We start from the raw sequence: 20,310 nt of genomic DNA, 5'->3' as shown, positions 1-20,310 counted from the left end.
CGCACGGCAGGGCTCGGTAGGGATGGCACGCCATTTGGCTTTTTAAATGGAAAATTAGCTCCAATCATTAGCGGACGCCATGTCACGTTTGGAGAGCCCCTGTGTGCCTAAACATTGGAGATCCCCCAGAAATGACACCATTTTAGAAACTAGACCCCCAAAGGAACTAATCAAGATGTGTTGTGAGGACTTTGAACCCCCAAGTGCTTCACAGAAGTTTATAACGCAGAGCCATGAAAATAAAAAAAAAAATTATTTTCTCAAAAATGATCTTTTAGCCTGCAATTTTTTATTTTCCCAAGGGTAACAGGAGAAATTTGACCCCAAAAGTTGTTGTCCAGTTTCTCCTGAGTACGCTGATACCCCATATGTGGGGGTAAATCACTGTTTGGGCACATGCCGGGGCTCGGAAGTGAAGTAGTGACGTTTTGAAATGCAGACTTTGATGGAATGCTCTGTGGGCGTCACGTTGCATTTGCAGAGCCCCTGATGTGGCTTAACAGTAGAAACCCCCCACAAGTGACCCCATTTTGGAAACTAGACCCCCAAAGGAACTTATCTAGATGTGTGGTGAGCACTTTGAACCCCCAAGTGCTTCATAGAAGTTTATAATGCAGAGCCGTGAAAATAATAAATACGTTTTCTTTCCTCAAAAATAATTATTTAGCCCAGAATTTTTTAATTTTCCCAAGGGTAACAGGAGAAATTTGACCCCAATATTTGTTGTCCAGTTTCTCCTGAGTACGGTGATACCCCATATGTGGGGGTAAACTACTGTTTGGGCACATGCCGGGGTTTGGAATTGAAGTAGTGACGTTTTAAAATGCAGACTTTGATGGAATGCTCTGCGGGCGTCACGTTGCGTTTGCAGAGCCCCTGATGTGCCTAAACAGTAGAAACCCCCCACAAGTGACCCCATTTTGGAAACTAGACCCTGAAAGGAACTTATCTAGATGTGTGGTGAGCACTTTGAACCCACAAGTGCTTCATAGAAGTTTATAATGCAGAGCCGTGAAAATAATAAATACGTTTTCTTTCCTCAAAAATAATTATTTAGCCCAGAATTTTTTATTTTCCCAAGGGTTACAGGAGAAATTGGACCCCAAAAGTTGTTGTCCAGTTTCTCCTGAGTACGCTGATACCCCATATGTGGGGGTAAACCACTGTTTGGGCACACGTCGGGGCTCAGAAGGGAAGTAGTGACTTTTGAAATGCAGACTTTGATGGAATGGTCTGCGGGTGTCACGTTGCGTTTGCAGAGCCCCTGGTGTGCCTAAACAGTAGAAACCCCCCACAAGTGACCCCATTTTAGAAACTAGACCCCCCCAAGGAACTTATCTAGATATGTGGTGAGCACTTTGAACCCCCAAGTGCTTCACAGACGTTTACAACGCAGAGCCGTGAAAATAAAAAATCATTTTTCTTTCCTCAAAAATTATGTTTTAGCAAGCATTTTTTTAGATTCACAAGGGTAACAGGAGAAATTGGACCCCAGTAATTGTTGCGCAGTTTGTCCTGAGTATGCTGGTACCCCATATGTGGGGGTAAACCACTGTTTGGGCACACGTCAGGGCTCGGAAGTGAGGGAGCACCATTTGACTTTTTGAATACGAGATTGGCTGGAATCAATGGTGGTTTGGAGACCCCTGATGTGCCTAAACAGTGGAAACCCCTCAATTCTAACTCCAACACTAACCCCAACACACCCCTAACCCTAATCCTAACTGTAGCCATAATCCTAATCACAACCCTAACCCCAACACACCCCTAACCACAACACTAACCCCAACACACCCCTAACCCTAACCACAACCCTAATTCCAACCCTAACCCTAAGGCTATGTGCCCACGTTGCGGATTCGTGTGAGATATTTCCGCACCATTTTTGAAAAATCTGCGGGTAAAAGGCACTGTGTTTTACCTGCGGATTTTCCGCGGATTTCCAGTGTTTTTTGTGCGGATTTCACCTGCGGATTCCTATTGAGGAACAGGTGTAAAACGCTGCGGAATCCGCACAAAGAATTGACATGCTGCGGAAAATACAACGCAGCGTTTCCGCGCGGTATTTTCCGCACCATGGGCACAGCGGATTTGGTTTTTCATATGTTTACATGGTACTGTAAACCTGATGGAACACTGCTGCGAATCCGCAGCCAAATCCGCACCGTGTGCACATGGCCTAATTCTAAAGGTATGTGCACACGCTGCGGAAAACGCTGCGGATCCGCAGCAGTTTCCCATGAGTGTACAGTTCAATGTAACCTATGGGAAACAAAATTCGCTGTGCACATGCTGCGGAAAAACTGCACGGAAACGCAGCGGTTTACATTCCGCAGCATGTCACTTCTTTGTGCGGATTCCGCAGCGGTTTTACAACTGCTCCAATAGAAAATCGCAATTGTAAAACCGCAGTGAAATGCGCAGAAAAAAACGCGGTAAATCCGCCATAAATCCGCAGCGGTTTAGCACTGCGGATTTATCAAATCCGCAGCGGAAAAATCCGCAGAGGACCAGAATACGTGTGCACATTCCTAACCCTAACCCTAGCCCTAACCCTAGCCCTAACCCTACCCCTACCCCTAACCCTACCCCTAACCCTAACCCTACCCCTAGCCCTACCCCTAGCCCTAACCTTAACCCTAACCCTACCCCTAACCCTAACCCTACCCCTAACCCTAACCCTATTCTAACATTAGTGGAAAAAAAAAAATTTCTTTATTTTTTTATTGTCCCTACCTATGGGGGTGACAAAGGGGGGGGGTCATTTATTATTTTTTTATTTTGATCACTGAGATAGATTATATCTCAGTGATCAAAATGCACTTTGGAACGAATCTGCCGGCCGGCAGATTCGGCGGGCGCACTGCGCATGCGCCCGCCATTTTGGAAGATGGCGGCGCCCGGGAGAAGACGGACGGGACCACGGCTGAATCGGTAAGTATGATAGGGTGGGGGGGACCACGGGGGGGGGGATCGGAGCACGGGGGGGGGAATCGGAGCGCAGGAGGGGTGGAACGGAGCACGGGGGGCGTGGAACGGAGCACGGGGGGGCTGGAATGGAGCACGGGGGGGTGGAACGGAGCACGGGGGGGGGGGTGGATCGGAGTGCAGGGAGGGTGATTGGAGCACGGGGGGGTGATTGGAGCACGGGGGGAGCGGACACGAGCACGGGGGGGAGCGGAGCACAGGGCGGAGGGGAGCCGGAGCAGTGTACCGGCCAGATCGGGGGGGTGGGGGGGCGATCGGAGGGGTGGGGTGGGGGCACACTAGTATTTCCAGCCATGGCCGATGATATTTCAGCATCGGCCATGGCTGGATTGTAATATTTCACCCGTTATAATGGGTGAAATATTACAAATCGCTCTGATTGGCAGTTTCACTTTCAACAGCCAATCAGAGCGATCGTAGCCACGAGGGGGTGAAGCCACCCCCCCTGGGCTAAACTACCACTCCCCCTGTCCCTGCAGATCGGGTGAAATGGGAGTTAACCCTTTCACCCGATCTGCAGGGACGCGATCTTTCCATGACGCCGCATAGGCGTCATGGGTCGGAATGGCACCGACTTTCATGACGCCTACGTGGCGTCATGGGTCGGGAAGGGGTTAAACTGTTTTTCCTGGGGGGCATGTTGTGGCAGTTTTGTGCATTGGAGTTGCTTCATGTTTCCAGTAAGGGGTCTGGATACTGGATTATATATTACTGGAAGATGAGGTATTGGATCTATGCTTTCATGATTCAGTGGATCCTCCATCAATAATACCGGACATGACAAGAGCTGACAAGATATTGATCGTATCAGCGACTAAATCCCTATTTTGGGATAGCCAGCCCTATTTTCACTGCATGTTTTGTATTTGTTGGTTATTGTATTTTATTATTTTTTTGTTAATATTCTATGTGGTATCAGTATTTTTGTATTTTTGAGTTTTTTCAGTGTTTAAAGGGTTTGTGTGCTTTAGTTGGGTCAGTTGGTCTGCTGCTCTATTTTGGCGATATAACATCAATGTGTCCTTTTACTACAACCTCAACAGCCCCTTTCCCTTGTACGGGCGTCATCTTCCCTGAAGAGGTTAAAATGCGGACTGCTGGCCACCTTACCGGGGCGTGCGCATTTTCCTCTTTGGTTCTGATGTGGACCGCTGGCTTTCGTGCCGGCGCGTGCGCATTCGATCCATGTGGGCAGAGACGTCTGCCCACTTCATGCATGCTAGGTCGACTGCGCAGCTGCGTACTGCCCTGCGCTTGTATGTGTCATTTCCGGTCTTCTGGTTTCCGGTCTGCGGCGTTGCACACGCCGGCGTCTGGGGACAACTGCAGTTTACTATAAAAGGAGTGCACTTATGGAGGTAAGCATTTCCCCTGACGAAGCAGCTCTTTTCTGCCGCGATACGCGTTGGGCTCAGCTGCCTCCCGGGCCTGTGACATTGTTTGGTTGCCGTTTTAACCCTCTCTATTTCAGGTGACTATTGAGTGTCTGGGCTACACTCTGCCTTGTCTGAGATATTTTTCCTTATGGTATTGCTCTGGGCTTTCGCCTCTATGTAGAGGTGGCATGGGCGGCTTCAACTTTATTATGTTTTGACCCTTATATGTGCCTACTTCCTGGTCAAATAGGGTTATGAAGGACCATTTATCTATTATGTCTATCATATTCTGATGCTCCCTATTTGTGGATGTACCCTTGCCCAGTAGCAGGCTTTGATCTTGTGTATTGTATTCCTAATATATATATATTGTGTATAACTATTCTCTATCACTTTGGCGCCATTTCTGCAGTATTTGCAGCATTGTTCAGGCTTTATATGTGGGTGGAGGCAGCTGTTGTTTGTACTGATTTTAACTGTTTTTAATTATACTTCCAATAAAGTTGTTCCTTTTTGATATGTATTATTGGTGGTGTGCGAATATGTTTTGGTGGCCTCTTTTTTCTCTTTGTTTCCATTGACTTGTATTGGTATCGGATATCGGTATCGGCGATATCCGATATTTTTCGGACATTGGCCGATACAATCCAATACCGATACTTTCAAATATCGGAAGGTATCGCTCAACACTAGTCCCCAATCTTTCTGACCTTGAGAGCCACATTCAGCTTAGAGAGAGGGTCGCGAGCCACATCCAGCTCCCACCCCCTTCAAAGTAGTGTCAACCAAAGCCCCCATTACAGGTATAATGATAACCAAAGCTTTTCCACAGAAATCACTCCAGAGCAGTACACTGAGATCCAGGGGTTCCCACAATACCCCCATTCAGTATTCTCCCAACACACTTTCACATCCAGCTTTGAGCACCTCCTCTAACAGGTAGTACAAACCTCCAGCGTTCAATACCTAAAACATCTCTAAACCCCTAAGACCAGTAAATGTGCATCCAGATCTGCAATATTGTGCAGGGCTACTCACAAAATTCACCATTTTGAGATGTGGTCTTTATACCTGTTTGATAGACCTGGACCTAATGCATCAGGCTGGCAGACAGTCACAATTCATGGGGCCGCGAGCCATATGTGGCTCCCAAGCTACAGGTTGGGGAGCCCTGCTCTAAAGGTACCTTCACACTAAACGACGACGGCCCTGCGCTTAGTAACCCGATGTTTACCCTGGTTACCAGTGAAGACATCGCTGAATCGGTGTCACACACTCCGATTCAGCGATGTCAGCGGGAGAGCCAGCGACCAAATTAAGTTCTGGCCTTCTAGCCCCGACCAACGACATCACAGCAGGATTCTGATCGCTGCTGTGTGTCAAACTGAACGATATCGCTAGCGAGGACACTGCAACGTCACGGATCGCTAGTGATATCGTTTAGTGTGAAGGTACCTTAAGGACATACTGAGAGAGAATATAGATTGTAGTCCCCATTGGTGATAGTAATGATAATGTCTGTAAAGTGCTGTTGAACAAGATGGGGATATATAAAGGTACCTTCACACTAAACGACGCTGCAGCGATCCAGACAACGATCCGGATCGCTGCAGCGTCGCTGTTTGGTCGCTGGAGAGCTGTCACACAGACCGCTCTCCAGCGACCAACGATGCCGGTAACCAGGGTAAACATCGGGTTACTAAGCGCAGGGCCGCGCTTAGTAACCCGATGTTTACCCTGGATACCATCCTAAAAGTAAAAAAAAAAAACGCTTCATACTTACCTTCCGCTGTCTGTCCCCGGCGCTGTGCATCTCTGTGCTGGCTGTGAGCACAGCGGCCGGAAAGCAGAGCGGTGACGTCACCGCTCTGCTTTCCGGCTGCTGTGCTCACAGTGAGTGCAGGAAAGCACAGCGCCGGGGACAGACAGCGGTAGGTAAGTATGTAGCGTTTGTTTTTTTTACTTTTAGGATGGTATCCAGGGTAAACATCAGGTTACTAAGCGCGGCCCTGCGCTTAGTAACCCGATGTTTACCCTGGTTACCAGCGAAGACATCGCTGAATTGGTGTCACACACGCCGATTCAGCGATGTCAGTGGGAGAGCCAGCGACCAAAGAAAGTTCTGGCCCTCTAGCCCCGACCAACGACATCACAGCAGGATTCTGATCACTGCTGCGTGTCATACTGAAAGATATCGCTAGCGAGGACGCTGCAACGTCACGGATTGCTAGCGATATCGTTTAGTGTGAAGGTACCTTTAGAAAAAATAATAATCTAGTTATTGAAATCCTTTCCTAATCTTGACTCCTTTGTCAGTTTGCAACTTCTAGCAGGACTTCATAGCTACCTCTTGTCAAGCTTCAGACAGAGTTAGGTGTAAGTTGGTAGACAGATACCTTGGAATGTCAGGGTGGTTCCTTTAGACTCTCTTGGCAAAACACATCAATCACAGTAGTTAGCCTCATTCAATTAACCCTTACTAAAGATTGGACCTCCTGGAGAAGCTGAAAAGAGATTGAGGGAATAAGAATTGCTATCTGCCATAAGGATTACCACTGTACATGTGGATCAAAGACAATTCTTGATTTACCCTGGTGATTAGCTGTAATTAAATAAAGTAAGTCTGTTTAAACTTCATTAGCAGCAAGATGTTTTCTACAGAAGAATGGGCACAAATCATCCATTCTTAATTAAGTGATAAGCCACTGGATGACCATAATCTTTTTTTTCAAATGTTGCATCCTTGGAGGATTCATTTTGTCCAGTGGTGTAAATAACAATTGAAGATGTTGGATCAGTGAACAGAACATTTCTTCCTGTTATCCTTACCCATGTCTGATAACATCGATTTGCCAGGCTATTATCTAAAATGGTAGGATACCTCTGTTCAGCAAAGTCTGACATAAATCTTTGAAAGTGGAGATGTTGCATATGCATGAGCTGAAATAGATATGACAGTGTAGCAGCATTAATATTCTTGTCACTGGAGGGCTTCAAACTTTTAAGTGGATAATATAAATGATCTGAGCCTGAAGTTTGTTAGCGTTACACAAGACAATTAGTCACAAGAAAACAAATACAAAATAAAGTGGCCTTAAGATCAAAAGCAATGTTTGATCTAGAAAATGCTTCCAACTACAGCTTTTGGGTTAATACATGTGAGATTTACATTATTAGTTTCATAAAACAAACAATATCTGGCACAGCGTTTTTTTGTTTTTATTATGCACTAACTATGTAACTAGAGTGAGATATAGGATATTATTTTTTTTCCATGACACACATATGAACACCTTGCAGCTACTCTCTCTACCTACTTTAGATGTATATTATTGCTTCCAGAAATGTCTTGCATAAATTGAGCTTTTTCTTGCCCTGTGTAAATGCATATCCTCTCTCCGTACTCTGCTGTGGCAATGGGCTCTTTATTGTGTAATGCTGCAGAGCTCAGCAATTCCTATTGCTTTATAACAGGAGTCTTATACACAAATAAACCATACACATTGCAGCATCGCCCCTTCCCTCCTTTTCATCTACTCTTCTATGTATTTACAGGTATTATGAAACCCCTTACAACCCCATCTCCCCTCCCTTCGAGACAGGTGTCTCCCTTTCCTTCTGATTACAGATACAGATGAACACCATGATGGAAAAAGGAGATGGCAGCTCCCTGCTCTAGTATTTGCTTTTACATCTTAATGTAGTGAGGGCGCTGACTTCACCACATCAAACTTGCTATATGGAAATTTAGAATACATGCTGTAGAGACTGGAGGAAGCAGTGATGGCGCTGCGAGAGGCAAATACTTTCTTTTTTTTTTTACATTTTAGCTAAGAGTATATGGTTGTTACATCACTGTGTGTGCAGATGTCGTGCCATCTCCTTTATGTGGGGGTGATCAAACTGGGTGAAGTGCTATGTAGTTGCCATTTAACTGTTTGGAGGACTGTTTGGTGGCTATTATATGTACGAGGGTCATTATACTGTGTGGGGGCTATTATGCTGTGTAAAGAGCTGTAAGGGGACAGCATATGGAATGGGGGCCATTATACTGCCTTTGGGGCTAGTATACTCTGTGAAAGTCTGTTGGGGGCCATTATCCATATAAAGAGCTGTGTGGGGGCCATTATACTGTGTGGAGAGGTGTGGAAGGCCATTATACCACGTGGAGGCCAATATATCATGTGAGTAGCTAATTCTGTGTCGAGGGCAGTAAGGCCATCATTATGCGTGCATCAAGCGTGTTTTGGGGCATTTTTGCAGCCATCATACTTTATGGTGGCCATGAGAGGGGTATCATGCATGTCTTTTTACTCCAGTCATTGTCAGCAAGCAACCTGAATGGTAATCATATCATTCAATCACTGGACTAAACAATTCTGCATGTCTTTTTACTCCAGTCAATGTCAGCAAGCAACCTGAATGGTAATCATCATATCATTCAATCTGTGAACTGAACTACCCTGCATGTCTTTTTACTCCAGTCATTGTCAGCAAGCAACCTGAATGGTAATCATATCATTCAATGTCTGAACTGAGCTACCCTGCATGTCTTTTTATTTAGTTTGTTAGCTATGTTAGCAAGCAATTGTTTTGATATATTTTTGCAGCGCCCCAGAGATCTGGTCGTTGCAGTATGACACTCTGCCACTAAGGGGAGTGATGGTACGTCTGATGGCACTGAAGGAATTCTCCTGACCAGGTATCACCAGAACACATTACACTTCACACTCCGGCCACCAGGGGGAGCAAAAGGCTTTATTTATTGGGCCCCTCCTCACAACGGTAAAACTAGGGGTTGGATAGAAAGTTAGTCAGAAGCTGACTGGGTTGGATTCAGGCAACATCTCGTGGCAGGGGGTGTTGCAGGGAGAAGACACAGGGGGGTCCCTGTCAGGCGTGGGATCCTGGCAGGTGCCTAGCGAACAGAGCAGAATGTAACGGAGCCACGCCTGCACCTCTTTGCGGCGGTATCCTAAGAAAGAGACAAGAAGGGAAGGATATTGTGGAACAGTGTAAACGAGATAAAGCAAAAAGGAGTACCAGTAGGAGTCATGCCGTGAGACCGAGGCAACATCCTACTGAGGCGCGTAGCCGGTGACCGGAACACTGCGGGAGTAACTGACTTTAGGCCTTACTTCAAACTCCGCAGGACAGTTAATTATAGGTTGGCTGTCTACCTTAAATTTCCTAAGAAGACATAGGGGGCAACATTGGGAGAGGGGCGTCTCTAGGGTCCCGGAAGACCTCCAGGCCTTCCCATCATACGGGTGCGTCCTAGCCAAAACATACTGGGGGACGAGAAACTAGCAACATCTGGAACTAAAGAGAGAGAGAGCTGTAGAGAACAACGAACGAGAACAGCAGTTGTGAGGACTATTCCGAATGCTCAGCAGGGTAGGACTACAACACACAAGCGCTAGTGGTGGGCAACGATTTCCATCTGCGAGGGAAACTCTGGAAGTGCCCATCAGGCCGGCCGGTCTCTGATAGCCCTGTTAAACATGCTCTGGATTGAGGATCCTGAAGTCTACAGTAAAGAGGTAAAGAGATTGCAACCTTGTGTCCTCGTTATTGACTGCACCCTACACCATTACCATCCACATTACTGGGAAGCCCTGGGGACATACTTCACCTGTGGGAAGGTATACCATCCAGCTGCTATTCCATCACCCCAGCGGACCCCACAGCAGCGTTGGTCACCATGACCGAACACCACAGGTGGCGTCACAAACCCCTGACAGACTGCACCACCTTTACTGGACGCACCTTAGCAGGGTCGCGGAGCGGGTCTAGCCACCGTGACAGCATCAGAACCGAACCAGAGAGGCCCGGTACCGAGAACTCGTGGCCCTGTGTCTGGGGGCGATCCATTTTTGTATATAACTATTGAACTTACTTCGACTTGTTCCTTATGCAGAAAGGTCATGTAACTGTTTTCAAAGTGGTTAATGATCCTATAGGCCTGGACATTTGTTTATCTGTTCACTGCATTTACTGTGTCCTGCTGTCTCAAGTTAGTTTGCTTGCTAATGAGAGAAAAAAAAAGTAAGATCTAAGAGCTAGCTTCCTATAAATTTAGACATACTTTGGGGACGCATTCATGCAGGGGAGCATTCGGACACTATTATTCGAAGTACATTTTTCAAAGTACTGGCAGTTATAACATGGCAGTTAGACAGGGCAGGAGACAGGAAAGACAATCAAATAAATCTATTCCCTGTTCAATTGGAACAGAACAAATATTCACCATATGCATTTGTATAATCTATATCCTGGCTGCTGCATTCACTCGCATTCACCGCCCTTGCATTAACTCTTTACACTTCATCCATATTGGCCCTTCGGTCCTTTTCTTTCCTATGTATAGCACTAACGCTCTGTTCACATTGCTTAATAGCGCAGATCCATTCAGTCCCAACATCTAACACAGGAGACGCTCTCGTAAATCACTTAACCCTCTGCTCACTCTTTCTCTCCTCCTTCTCCAAGTCGCAGGAGACATCTCTCCCAACCCCGACCCCCCATGTTATAGCAAGTCTAACCTCCCAACTGCTACACTCAGAAACCCCTCTAACCTTATTAATGTCCCATGCATGCCTTCTGCCTCTTGTAATTGTGCCTTTTGGAATTCTCGCTCTATGTGTAATAAACTCCCTCTCATCCATGACTTCTTCTTTTCTAATTCTCTTAACCTCCTGGCTCTTACTGAAACCTGGATCCAGCAGTCAGACACCACTGCTGCTGCTGCTGCTCTTTCATATGGTGGACTACACTTTTCTCATACCACAAGATCGGACAACAGAGCAGGTGGAGGCGTTGGTCTGCTTCTATCACCCAAATGTCCTTTCCAGGTTATTCCTCAAGTACCCTCACTTGTCTTCCCTTCCTTTGAAGTCCATGCTGTCATACTCTACATCCCCTTCTCCATGCGAGTGGCGGTGGTGTATCGTCCTCCCAGCCCCTCTCATCAGTTCATGGATCACTTTGCCACCTGGCTTCCACACTTTCTCTCCTGTGACATCCCCACCCTCATCATGGGAAATGTCAACATCCCCATTGCTTTTCCCCTTTCCCCATCTGCTTCTCACCTTTTATCTCTAACCTCTTTTTTCGGCCTCTTGCAGCATACTAACTCTCCAACGCATGGAGACGGAAACTCCCTCGACTTGGTCTTCTCCCGCCTCTGCTCAGTGGACGATTTCACAAACTCCCCTCTCCCGCTCTCTGACCACAACCTTCTTTCATTCTCTATCAAGAACTGCAATCCCGCTCAGGTCATCCCCACTTTCCACTCTTATAGAAACATACAGGCCACCCAGAAACTTATGAAGAATTAGCAGTCCTCGTTGGATCCTATCTCCTCCATCTCATGTCCTGATTCTGCACTTAATTTTTTAAAACTTGTGCACAGCCTAAGAATAAGTGGTGCTCAGGTAGGTTCCAACACCATAACCAAATGTAATAAAACCTGGCACTCAACTTCTATGTCTGGAGAAATATTTTATTGTCAGCAACGAAAAGTTTCAGTCCCAAAAAAACCGGACCTTCATCAGTCACGTGCTTGTGTAGCGTTTTTTTATAAGAAATGTGCCCGTATGGGCAGGCGATAGGTAGTTTCAGTATAACCGTAGGGAGATAATCCGTATGGCTGCATGGGCAGCATCCATGCAAGAATGGCAGTAACGACGCGGTGTCCACCGCTAGTCAGATGCCCTTAGCAGAGAGAACGCCACGTTTCCTGTAGCGCTGCTCCAGGTGCGCCAAACGTCTGTGGAGAAAATCTAATCTATCTGAAGATTTCATCCATTATAAGTTCATGCTTAAAACATACAATTCTGCCCTTCACCTATCCAAACAAACCTATTTTAACACCCTCATCACCTCACTGTCCAATAACCCTAAACGACTCTTTGACATTTTCCATTCCCTGCTCAACTCAAGAGGGCAGGCCCCAACCACGGATCGCCGCGATAACGATCTGGCCAATTACTTAAAAAAAAAAAATTGACCACATCCGACATGAAATTATCACCCAATCCCTTCATACCATGCACCGTCCTCCCTCCCCCACTGCATCTAGTTCACTGACTTTGATCAAGTTACAGAACAAGAAGTAATCAGGCTCTTTGCATCTTCTCACCCGACCACTTGCACCAGTGACTCTATTCCGTCACATCTCCTCCAGTCCCTTTCCCCGGCTGTCACCTCTCATCTAACAAAAATATTCAACCTTTCTCTCTCTTCCAGCATTTTTCCCTCCTCATTTCAGCATGCCATCATACATCCATTACTTAAAAAACCATCCCTCGATCAAAACTGTGCCACTAATTATAGAATTTTCCCCAATCTTCCCTTCATCTCTAAACTCCTCGAATGCCTGATCCACTCCCATCTTATCCGCTATCTCTCATATAACTATCTTCTCGATTCTCTTCAATCTGGTTTCCGCTCTTTACACTCTACTGAATCTTCCCTCACTAAAGTCTCTAATGATCTACTAACAGCTAAATCTAATGGTCACTGCTCCATGCTAATTCTCTTGGCTCTCTCCGCAGCATTAGATACTGTGGATCATCAGCTCCTCCTCGCTATGCTACACTCCATTGGCCTCAAGGACACCGTTCTCTCCTGGTTCTCCTCCTATCTCTCTGACCACTCCTTCACTGTTTCTTTTGCTGGTTCCTCCTCCTCTCACCTTCCTCTTACTGTTGGGGTTCCTCAAGGATCAGTCCTAGGCCCCCTCCTCTTCTTTCTGTATACTGCCCCTATTGGACAATCAGTAGATTTGGTTTCTCAAAAACATTTCTAGAATTCGTCCTTTTCTTTCTTTCGACTCTACAAAAACTCTTACTGTTTCACTCATTCATTCTCGTCTGGACTATTGTAACTCTCTACTAATCAGCCTCCCTCTTAACAAACTCTCCCCACTCCAATCTGTCCAGAATGCTACTGCCAGGATTATATTCCTTACCAACCGTTACATCAATGCCTCTACCCTGTGCAAGTCATTACATTGGTTACCCATCCACTCCAGAATCCAGTACAAAACTATTACCCTCATCCACAAAGCACTCCATGGCTCAGCACCACCCTACATCTTCTCCCTGGTCTCAGTCTACCACCCTACCCGTGCTCTCCATTCTGCTAATGACCTGAGGTTAGCATCCTCAATAATCAGAACCTCCCAATCCCATCTCCAAAACTTTTTACGTGCTTCGCCAATTATTTGGAGTGCACTACCCAGGTTAATACAATTAATCCCAAATCCCCACAGCTTTAAGCGTGCCCTAAAAATGCATTTGTTCAGACTGGCTTACCGTCTCAACGCATTAATCTAACTATCCCTATGTGGCCCATTCAATAAAACAAAAACAAAAAAAACATCTTAAGCCATAATCAGGTTCTTTGCATCATGTTCTCATACACTTTATGCAGTTAATAGCCCTCTGTGTCTGTACTGTTACATATTTAGGTTGTCAACTGGTTCATGCAGTGTTACATGAACACCTGAGCCTTACACTATGACTGGTCCGAATAACTAAAGCAATTGTTACCATCCACCTCTCGTGTCTCCCCTTTTTCCTCATAGTTTGTAAGTTTGCGAGCAGGGCCCTCATTCCTCTTGGTATCTGTTTTGAGCTGTGATTTCTGTTATGCTGTAATGTCTATTGTCTGTACAAGTCCCCTCTATAATTTGTAAAACGCTGCGGAATATGTTGGCGCTATATAAATGAAGTTATTATTATTATTATCATCATAATAGATGAAAGCACAAAGAAGCATCAATAGTCAAGATTTACCCATCTATAACTGTGCCTATGACCTGTGACCCCCTTCTACTCCGCAATTTATTTTTTGGGGTTGGATGAGCCCAATTAGGATGTCAGCTAATGTACCCCATGATTTCTATGTATTCCCCTGACTAAAGGTTAGTTTTTAATGGCTGAATAGGCTGGTGAAGATTCCAACAGACACTAGTCTGGACCATTATTTAATGCCATGCTGCTTTACTTACTTCTAGTCCATCATGTGGTCATGGAAAATGCACCAAAAGCATTGACCAACTATGGAAGAATGCCACCCATGCAAACACACATATTATTCAAATCCAAAGCTTCAGGACTTATCTAACCCATTCCCTACTCCTATGAATATTAAAGCTGCCAAACTTTTCATATCCATCACTCTGCTCTATTATCTACACATAGTTACACACACAAATGCTTACCTTGACTTAAGTTGCAGATAGCTGAAGTCTGAGTATTTGCCATGCAGGGGTAGGGTACAATAACCCTTCACAGGATAGCCGTGAAAGAGCCATTATCAAAACCTCAACTAGAAATTAAAACCCAAGATACGTCTGCCTCCTAGGATTTCCTATTGGGAACTAAGTTTATATACACTTCTCTCCCTCCTCTATCCTCTCCAATCATACTTGATACTAGAGTAGTGTCTGAAAGAAGTTACAACAGCAAGAAATCCCTGCTGCTGTAACTTTCTTAACATTAAAGGTAGGAGAGGGAGTCCTGACCAGAAACAGACCAACCTATAAAAAATACCTGCAATAAGAAAAAGCGAGGAAGATAAGCAATGTCACTTCCTCTCATACAGAATCTTACTGGTTAAGAAATACTCTGCTATTGTTTATGGTTGATACAAGCATTTATAGTGACAAAGAGGGGGCCATGACAGGACCGTTCAAATATCCCAGGCCAATTGCAATGATTCAGCACTGCAGCACAAATCTGTTCCATGCAGTGAACCTACTTACCTCAAAAAGACATTGGTTTTAATCAGAAATTTGAGGGGATGAGGTTTAAAACCTGGTTTGTCTGACACGTTCCACAATTTGGTATCCTAAGTTTGAAACGCGTTGGTAGCATTGATATATTTTTTAATATAATTAATTATCTACTGCATTGGATTATAAAATCTAATATATAATTGCCTAGAATACTACTTCCTGCAATTTGTGCCAACTTCCGTGGCTTTGTCCAGAGCTAATGTCCGGAGCTAATGTCCGGAGCTAATGTCCGGAGATAAGTGACGTCAACAGTGTCCAGTGTCTGATTGGTTGCCGCCTGCTGCGAGCGACCAATCAGAAACGTGCCGTACTGTGACACACTCCGCCCGCCATTTTGGTGTGATTTTTGAATTTTTACCTCACAGCAAGTTTCTACTGCATGGAGGCGGGCCCAGTGACGTTGCTCTTCAAGCTCCTGCCGAATTTCGTCAAAAAAATGATAATACCATTTACCAAAACTATATATATTTAGTTGTGAAGTGGTTCAGTGACATTTTCACACCAATTTTGAACTTTTGTTTGGTGTTTTCTCCATATACTGCCTATTATTTTTGTTCTTTCTTACTATTATTTATTAATTGTATTATTCTTACATTTGAATAAATAAAGTATATATGGATTCTAGACTCCCGATTCTTTAGAATCGGGCTGCCATCTAGTTTTATCATAAAGGATTGTAGAGTTGTTGTGTTTTTTTAACCTAGAAAATAAGTGCAGGTGGGGATTTCTTCAATGTGCTGTATGAAGTTTGTACTATTCAATGAGCTGTTCAGGAGAACTATGTATTTCATAGGTGAACACAGCAATTTTTTTTTTTTAAGTGTATACTGGGCTTGCCGTATCTAGTGTAAAACAGAGCTCTGTTTTGCTCTTAGGCAGAAAATAGGGAATGTGAGGCTACTGGAAAATGAAGAAGATATAACATATATGATGCATACTATAAAGTTTCAAATATACGCAACCATATTAGCACTGAAAATAGATAGTTGTTCACCTAGAACAGTATATGGGGTCCTTGTTTGCTTCTAATTTTATGACAGCTATTTAGAAAATCTCTTATGGTGCTCATGGATAGATTCAGCGTAGCCACTTTTCTTTTGCTATATTAGACATTTTCAAGGTAGTCACATACCCTATTTCCTTCAAGGTACCTATGCGTTTGCATAGGTTGCTCATAAACCGGCATGTGAAAATTTGGGCACCCCTGGTCAAAATATCTGTTATTGTGAACAGTTAAGCAAGTTGAAGATGAAATAATCTCTAAAAGGTCTAAATTAAAAATGACACATTTAATTGGTATTTTAGGACCAAAATTTATATTATCATTTTTCACATTTTAAAAATTACAAAAAGAAAATTGTTAAATTATCAAATTTAAAGTCATAGAATCATAGAATGTTAGAGTTGGAAGGGACATCAAGGGTCATCGTGTTCAGCCCCCTGCAAGAATGCAAGATTTGCTAAACCATCTCAGACAGATAAATCCATCTGAAAAGGTTAAATAATTTTACAAGCAGGAGCCTGCTAATGCAGCCACCCCTGCCTGTAAAAACTGGAGAATGAATGGGAAGAAGGGGAACGTAGCTACCTAGACTTGCGGTGCTGCGCCCTCTGCTTGTATAACCTCAGATGAACTCGAGCGTGGGAATTTTTCTGAATATTTTCTCATGCTAGAGTTCATATGAGTTTATATCAGCAGGGGGCGCAGCACCCCAAGTCTAGGTAGCTACGTTCCCCTGCTTTCCATTCCTTCCCCAGTTTTTACAGGTATGCTCCTGCTTGTAAATTTATTTAACCCCTTCAGATGGATTTACAGCCTGGGACATGACTGTAACAGCAGAAAGGTATAGGATATTGTTGTTTTTTTATTTTAACTTTGTTTCAGGTGACAAGGGTCTTCAATTGAATTGAGAGTATAATAAACTATTACAACACCCTGTGTCTTTATTTCAATAAATACTTTTTTCATAATTTGTCTGTGTATTATTAACTCTTTAATATTATTGGATTAATAATGGCTAGGTGTCTTATTGACAACTCTCCATTATTAACCTGGCTTAGTGTCACCTTACAATAGCAAGGTGACATTAACCCTTTATTACCCCATATCCCACCGCTACTCGGGAGTGGGAAGAGAGTGGCCAAGTGCCAGAATAGGTGCATCTTACAGATGTGCCTTTTCTGGGGTGGCTGGGGGCAGATGTTTTTAGCCGGGGGGTTTCTACAACCATGGACCCTCTCTAGGCTATTAATATCTGCCCTCAGTCACTGGCTTTACCACTCTGGCGGAGAAAATTGCGCGGGAGCCCACGCCAATTTTTTCCGTGATTTAACCATTTATTTGAACAGCTAGAGCTCCCAAATTTTTCACACAGACACTTGGAACATTATTAGTGAGGAATATGTACAAAAATAAGGGATATGAAATGGTTTACTGTATGTAAACCATGTCTCATATCCTGTCGGGTTTGAGAAGGAGATAGCAAAAGCTGGCAATTGAATTACCAGCTTTTCTGCTATCTAGCACTGTATGAAATATACAGTACAGACCAAAATTTTGGACACCTTCTCATTTAAAGATTTTTCTGTATTTTCATGACTATGAAAATTGAAAATTCACACTGAAGGCATCAAAACTATGAATTAACACATGTGGAATTAGCTACTTAACAAAAAAGTGTGAAACAACTGAAAATATGTCTTATATTGTAGGTTCTTCAAAGTAGCCACCTTTTGCTTTAATGACTACTTTGCACACTCTTGGCATTTTCTTGATGTGCTTCAAGAGGTAGTCACCGGAAATGGTTTTCACTTCACAGGTGTTCCCTGTCAGGTTTAATAAGTGGAATTTCTTGCCTTATAAGTGGGGTTGGGACCATCAGTTGTGTTGAGCAGAAGTCTGGTGGATACACAGCTGATAGTCCTACTGAATAGACTGCTAGAATTTGTATTATGGCAAGAAAAAAGCAGCTAAGTAAAGAAAAACAAGTGGCCACCATTACTTTAAGAAACGAAGGTCAGTCAGTCTGAAAAATTGGGAAAACTTTGAAGATGTCCCCAAGTGCAGTTGCAAAAACCATCAAGTGCTACAAAGAAACTGGCTCACATGAGGACCACCCCAGGATAGGAAGACCAAGAGTCACCTCTGCTGCTGAGGATAAGTTTATCCGAGTCACCAGCCTCATAAATCGCAGGTTAACAGCAGCTCAGATTAGAGACCAGGTCAATGCCACACAGAGTTCTAGCAGCAGACACAGCTCTACAACAACTGTCAAGAGGAGACTTTGTGCAGCAGGCCTTTATGGTAAAATAGCTGCTAAGAAACCACTGCTAAGGACAGGCAACAAGCAGAAGACACTTGCAAGGAATGGACATTAGCCCAGTGGAAATCTGTGCTTTCGTCTGATGATTCCAAATTTTGAGATCTTTGGTTCCAACCACCGTGCTTTGTGCGACGCAGAAAAGGTGAACGGATGGACTCTACATGCCTGGATCCCACCGTGAAGCATGGAGGAGGTGGTGTGATGGTGTGGGGGTACTTTGCTGGTGACACTGTTGGGAATTTTTCAAAATTGAAGACATACTGAACCAGCATGGCTACGACAGCATCTTGCAGGGCATGCTATTCCATCCGGTTTTCGTGTCGTTGGACCATCATTTATTTTTCAACAGGACTATGACCCCAAAGACAGCTCCAGGCTGTGTAAGGGCTATTTGACCAAGAAGGAGAGTGATGGAGTGCTACCCTAGATGACCTGGCCTCCACAGTCACCAGACCTGAACCCAATCAAGATGGTTTGGGGTGAGCTGGACCGCAGAGTAAAGGCAAAAGGGCCAACAAGTGCTAAGCATCTCTGGGAACTCCTTCAAGAGTGTTGGAAGACCATGTCCGGTAACTACCTCTTGAAGCTCATCAAGAGAATGCAAAGAGTGTGCAAAGCAGTCATCAAAGCAAAAGGTGGCTACTTTGAAAAACCTATAATATATGACATATTTTCAGTTGTTTCACACTTTTTTGTTAAGTATATAATTCCACATGTGTTAATTCACAGTTTTGATGCCTTCAGTGTAAATGTACAATTTTCAGTCATGAAAATATAGAAAAATCTTTAAATGAGAAGGTGTGTCCAAACTTTTGGTCTGTACTGTATACAGTATATATATATTGTAGCGTGGCTAAAGGATGTCTAATCGATGGGAGATATGTGTCTTATAGATGGCTTGCTGCTGTGATGTAACCATAGCTACCTATATGTGTTTCAGGGCCTGTGGTGATGTCACAACCACATGTCTGGTCATGTGATGGGTTCTGGGTGTGGTTAGACATATAAAAGAAAGCCTAATGCTTAACACAGATAGATATGTGAGGAGGTGAAACCCTCCTGTGTGTGTCAAGGCTCCAGGACTGAGCCGGAAGGACTGGACATTTGTTTTCTTTTCCTGAGCCAAAGGCTATTTGTTTTCTGTTATTTCGGCACGTGGTTTATGATGCAATAAACCCTATGAACTTTTCAAGAAACGTGCCTCCTGAGTCTCAGACATCGCACCCGAGTGAGTGAAATCCCTACAATTGGCGGTAGACGTGCGGGCAGCGTTCCCAGCGGAGACGAAGAGTCTGTTATTGGATGTCCTGGGTCAAGTCTGTGGTAAGCCAGCAAGCTTTGCCGGGGGAAATGGAGGACCTGCTGAAACACTTGCTCCAGTCGCAGCAAGAGAGCAACAGGCTGTTGACGCAGCAGATACAACAGAGCCAGCAGGAGCAACGGCAGCAGATGCAGCTTCTGGCAACCTCCATCCAGGGCAAGACGAGCGCCCCAACCCCAGGTCTGGCTGATGACACCCACGTTCGGAAGACGGTAAGACGCGCGTTGCAAAAAATGACTCCCGGGGATGATGTTGAGGCCTTCCTGACGGTGTTTGAGAGGGTCGCTGAGCGGGAAAAACTTCCGCCAGAGCAGTGGGCAGAGGTACTGGCGCCATACCTGACGGGAGAACCCCAGAAGGCGTACTATTATTTGACCTTGCAGGATGCCAAGGAGTATCACAAATTGAAAGCCGAGATTCTCGCACGTTTGGGGGTGACACTGACTGTCAGGGCAAAGCGAGTTCACTGCTGGGCCTATCACCGGGACAAACCAC

Source organism: Ranitomeya imitator, chromosome 1, assembly GCF_032444005.1.
Source record: "Ranitomeya imitator isolate aRanImi1 chromosome 1, aRanImi1.pri, whole genome shotgun sequence".
NCBI classification, from domain to species: domain Eukaryota; kingdom Metazoa; phylum Chordata; class Amphibia; order Anura; family Dendrobatidae; genus Ranitomeya; species Ranitomeya imitator.
Note: the sequence above shows the minus strand (reverse complement) of the source record.